The following is a 6,000-nucleotide window of genomic DNA, read 5'->3' as shown; positions in this document are numbered from 1 at the left end:
GGAGGGAAAAACAAACTGAACGAAAACGTCGTCGTTAGTCCAGAGGAAACAAAAGCTTTCCGGAAAACGTCAACGTTTTCGCAAAGCACAAAAATCCATCTGCTTGTTATTCTATTGAGAAGCTCGATCGATATCATCATTTCACAAGCTCTATTTATACACGAGGATTCTAATTACATTGAATATATTAAATTACACGAAATCGAATAGCTCAAGAAATAAATTTGAAGTCTCTCGTGAACTCAACATGTTAATTCATTCAAAACCACTTAAGCTTTGCATATTGTTTCAGAAAAACTTTTTCTTTATGATTTATTTAAATTTCACTGTAACTCAATTAATCAATTAGCAACTACATCCAAATTCATATCTTTTGGTTAAAAATTAGTTTAATTTAATTCTTTGTAAGATATTTGTGTTAAATTCTAAAATATTATTAATTTCTTAACCATATTTTAGTTGTTTCATGTACTAATTATTAAGATTTTTAACACACATTTAAATGAATTGAATTTTAAATAAAAATTTCTGATATGAATTTCGGGCGAATTCGAGCTTTATGATAGAGGCTTAGCTATATACTTAGATAATTTACTAAATGGGGGATTAAATGGTAAATGATTGAGCTTGAATGGATTCTAAAGGGACGGAACATTAATATCAATAAAGAGAAATACGTTTCTTCTATACTCTTAGCTTTTACTGAAATATATTTCCTTCATTTATTTGTACTTTTCTTTTCTCAACGAAACTGAAAAATGTTCATTAATTCGAATATTATTAAGAGAAATTCCATCATTTATTGCTTTATATAACACTAATAATTTGCTGACAAGTTTCTAAAAACAAACGCGACTTACTCAACTCCAATAAAAAAAGTTATATAACTTCAGTTGTTTGATCACAAGTAAAAAAAAAAACAACTTAGACAAAAGTTTCAAAGCACATTTCAAACACTAAATGTTTGCATTTAAAAGTTCACATTCAATTTTTTTTTTTAATTTTACATAAACGTGTATAAAAATACTAATAAAAGTGTCCTAATATTAAACTTTAGATTACATTTAATGGTCACATTTAATAATTTTTTATTTGCTAAACAAACACACGTATTTTGCTGAAACGCGTTTCAAAGCGTTAGCTGTATATCAAAAATAAACTATCCATTCGTTTGTCATCCCTTTTCTGCTGTACAGAGTACTCAACGCCGTGAATAATGTGTAAAACATAATTGCTTCTGCGATGTTTCCTTTTGCAAATTCGAATGTGAAATGAGAGGAAAGAAAATACAATTAGCTTGTTTATCGTGCGGAAATTATTGTTGTAATTAAAGACAAACATAACGTTTGTTTACTGATAATAACACAACAATACCTCGCATAGTCCGGTTTTACATCGTTAGCGGAATCTATTAACCGGACTATGTGAGATATTGCTATTTTATTGCATTCACTAGGTTAGAAAGTGTTTAGTATTAATTTTGTTAAGCACTTTCAATCGGATTACATTGATATTTATGGTTGTGATCATATTTATTTCAAATCGAACTTTATATAGATTTAATATGAATATAAATCGTAGGATTGTTTTGAATTTATAGTTTATCAATTAAATCACTGTTATTTTCGAATATTTGAAGATTAACAAAACTAATTTTTAATCATTAAAGATTATAATTACATTTATACATATTTTTGAAATAATGTTTAATGATTTCTTTGAAAAGTCTTCATACCTTTTTAATTTCGACTACAAAATCAAAATCTAAAGTTTCTTTTTGATACAAAACTAGTCCTGCTTTATATTTACTAAAGATTGGATTAGATCTGTCTTCAAAGTTTAAGTTATTCTCTTTCACAATTTCAGCTTTAAATTGATATTTTCAAAATTGAAACAAAGCAAAATATTGAAACAAACAAAAATATTATTATTTTTGATGAAAGCTACAACTTTTTTTATCACTTTAATCATTCCATCTGTTTTTTGTTAGTTTCGAAATGTGATTTAGACTGAAATTAAAATGAATATACATCATTCATATAAAAGGATTGTGAGATAATAAAACCATATGTTTTTTTTTGTGGAAATGAATGTTCGTTTTGAAATAATTGATTTCTACATAAATATGTGGCTTTTATGTGCTGCTTTTGTGCTGCAATCCATTTATTTTTATGTCCCTTTTCGCGGTCACAGAAATACACTCAACCCCGGCTACACACTTCATGGTGATTTAGATCCGAAATCTGCTATTGTTTCTGAGATAATTCCCATATAAACGAGGCACCGAAGTAGTTTCAAAGATCAATTCCGGATCGTTTCAAACAGAAATTACACAGTGAATAATTAAAGTCTCTTGTAGTTGTTTTTCATGTTGATATAATTATGTAATACGAGTGTTTCGCACGGCAATTTGCCAAAACGCGATTATTTCGCTGCGTTAAAACTGGGGCTTTTTGTAACAATTGTCAGAGGGCGGAATTTAATGGGGTTACGGCTACAGAGAATAATTATTCCGCAGATTACGTAATAATTTGGGTATGCATTATGCGGTGATGGTGGTGGCTGTGGATTGGCCACGAGGGAGACCCGAATTGCACACACACGCAACGGTCTTATTAATGAATGTTGGATGGAAAGGAAAAGCTATTAACTTCTCATAACCGGGAGCAGCGGACTTCAAAAGAAACTCTTGCTAGGTAAGTGAACAAACGGCAGTTTCCTAAACGTAATCTCGTCGCTGTGTGTGGGTCCACAGGTTGGAGATAAAGTTAATAAAGAAGATTTACTCGACTGCTTTAACGACGCTCTTACTGAAATTAAATTATTCCGAAATCATTGGGACGCATTCACAAGAACTTACTTACATGGATTGCTACAAAATTACACCTGAAAAGAAATATGTTAATATTTTAAGTATACAACAAGTTGTAAAATTATAAAGCTCTCTATGTGACTTCGATCAGTCCGGATTCACTATAGTCCGGTTTAAACATTTCAAAACAAACTAAATTTAAAATGATTTTTCTATACATAAAATGATCCCTTTATACAGTCGAGTCTTCTTTTGTGCGGTTTATTTTTGTTTGTATTTAATTCCTCGATTAGTACGGTTTCCAAAAGAAGCAACAAATTACCCGCACTATGCGAGGTATTGCTGCATTGTTTTGCATCAAAACAAACTAAATTTTAATTGATTTTGTCTCTGCATAAAATTATCCCTTTACACAGTAGTGTCTTTTTTTTGTCCGGTTTATTTTTTAGTATGTATTTAGTTCCTCTATTAGTACGGTTTTCAATAAAAACAACAAATTATCCGCACTATGCGAGGTATTGCTGCATTTGTTTTGCATCAAAACAAATTAAATTTTAATTGATTTATCTCTGCATAAAATGATCCCTTTACACAGTCGAGTTTTCTTTTGTGCGGTTTATTTTTTAGTATGTATTTAGTTCCTCTATTAGTACGGTTTCCAATAAAAACAACAAATTACCCGCACTATGCGAGGAATTGCTGCATTGTTTTGCATCAAAACAAACTAAATTATAATTGATTTTGTCTATACATAAAATGATCCCATTACACAGTCGAGTCTTCTTTTGTGTGGTTTATTTTTAGTATGTATTTAGTTCCTCTATTAGTACGGTTTCCAATAAAAACAACAAATTACCCGCACTATGCGAGGTATTGCTGCATTGTTTTGCATCAAAACAAACTAAATTTTAATTGATTTTGTCTCTGCATAAAATTATCCCTTTACACAGTAGAGTCTTTTTTTGTCCGGTTTATTTTTTAGTATGTATTTAGTTCCTCTATTAGTACGATTTTCAATAAAAACAACAAATTATCCGCACTATGCGAGATATTGCTGCATTGTTTTGCATTAAAACAAACTAAATTTTAATTGATTTGTCTATACATACAATTATCCCTTTACACAGTCGAGTCTTCCTTTGTGCGGTTTATTTCTAATATGTATTTAGTTCCTCTATTAGTACGGTTTCCAATAAAAACAATAAATTACCCGCACTATGCGAGGTATTGCTGCATTGTTTTGCATCAAAACAAACTAAATTTTAATTGATTTTGTTTATGCATAAAATGATCTTTTTACACAGTCGAGTCTTCTTTTGTGCGGTTTATTTTTTAGTATGTATTTAGTTCCTCTATTAGTACGGTTTTCAAAAGAAGCAACAAATTATCCGTACTATTCGAGGTATTGCTGCATTGTTTTTAATGCAAATTTTAATTGATTTTGTCTATACATAAAATGATCCCTTTACACAGTCGATTCTTCCATTGTGCGGTTTATTTTTAATATGTATTTAGTTCCTCTATTAGTACGGTTTTAAAAAGAAGCAACAATTTACCCGCACTATGCGAGGTATTGTTGCATTGTTTTGCATCAAAACAAACTAAATTTTAATTGATTTGTCTATACATAAATTGATCCCTTTACAAAGCCGTGTCTTGTTTTGTGCGGTTTATTTTTTGTTTGTATTTATTTCCTCAATTAGTACGGTTTCCAACAGATGCAACCCGCACTTTGCGAGGTATTGCTGTAATGTTTTGTATCGACCCATTTTTTTTCTCCAAGTTCCTATACGGTTTCATTTCCGTGCTTTATACTTTTTTTATTCCCGGTTGGTTTCATCTATTTTGCAAATTTTATCAATCAGAAACGCATTTGCAAATCGATTTTGCTTTCATGCAGGAAAAGAGAAAAAAAAATAGTGCTGAAAATACTAAAAGGTGATTTAAACTAATCCGTTACGTATTTCACGCTTTTTTTAATCTGATTTCAATGTTTTTAAAAGTCCATTAAAGTTAAAATATCTTTGCATTATTCACGTTATGTAATTTATTTAAAATGTAGTAAAAATAGAATTTATCTAAAATGCAGCGAATGTGGATGAAATTTTTGAAAATCATAGTTTTGTACTATTTTGTACTAGATTTGACGGTTTAAACAATAATTTTGTTTGTTAAAATATAGAATTTACTTAAAATGTATAAATAAAATTATTTTGAATTAAATCAATTAATGTTAATACATGTAAATAAATGAAAAATTGAGATTTTTAACTATTTCCACATTTCAGTGAATATTTAAAAAATCAAGAAATTTTGATATTTTAAGTTAAAGCTTTGTATATTTTTACCAATATATTTTATATTTCAATGTAGATCAGTTTAATTAACTAATTTGTGTAATTTGTTAATCTTAATACAAACTTTACCAATGAAAATAATAGTTTATTAGTGGATGTACAAACTTGAAGCCGGTATAATTAGAGCAATTAAATTGTAAAAGCTGCATTAAATATTTGCGTCGATTCGGTAGTTGCAATCAATATTTTGAGAATTAAACTATTAATTACTCGAATATTGCAGCTTTATTAATAGAACTTATTTGACTCGAATGTTTTCATCTTTCGCACAAATTAACGTGAAACATCAGCTGCACGATGTTTATGCTGCTTTTAAACTACAAACAGCATAAACATCGTGCAAGGATGACTTTCCAAGGAATTGTTGGTTTCTTGCTCGAGGATGTTTTCCCTTTACCAAAGGAAAAGAGAAAGAGAGCATACAATATGTTCAGGACAAAACCGGAGGACTGAATGTATCCGAATCCAGCACTCTTCTCGAATCTACTGCACTAATCTAATCATATGCAGAGTGCTGCAAATTGATATTACGTCTTATTGGATTCGAATGCAATATTCTCTGTTTCAAAGTGCCTTTTATCTTTAATTTTATATATTAATATTTTAACATTTTCCAACATTCATTTTTCTTTTCTTATTTGAAGATTTTCATAGTTTCATTTTTAACAATAAATTACGTAAAATCACGTTAGGATAAATGTAAAAATCATTTATTTCGTGTATAAAGAAAGTTGAGTAAATCTTGAATAGAGTGTATAAATCTTTCTTGGCTTCCAGTCGAAGGCAATAAGAGGCTGATAAACTCTGGGGAGTGAGGCCAACTTCTCGATC

The sequence above is a fragment of the Nicrophorus vespilloides genome, unplaced genomic scaffold (assembly GCF_001412225.1).
Source record: "Nicrophorus vespilloides isolate i.1.1-1 unplaced genomic scaffold, Nicve_v1.0, whole genome shotgun sequence".
NCBI classification, from domain to species: domain Eukaryota; kingdom Metazoa; phylum Arthropoda; class Insecta; order Coleoptera; family Silphidae; genus Nicrophorus; species Nicrophorus vespilloides.
Note: the sequence above shows the minus strand (reverse complement) of the source record.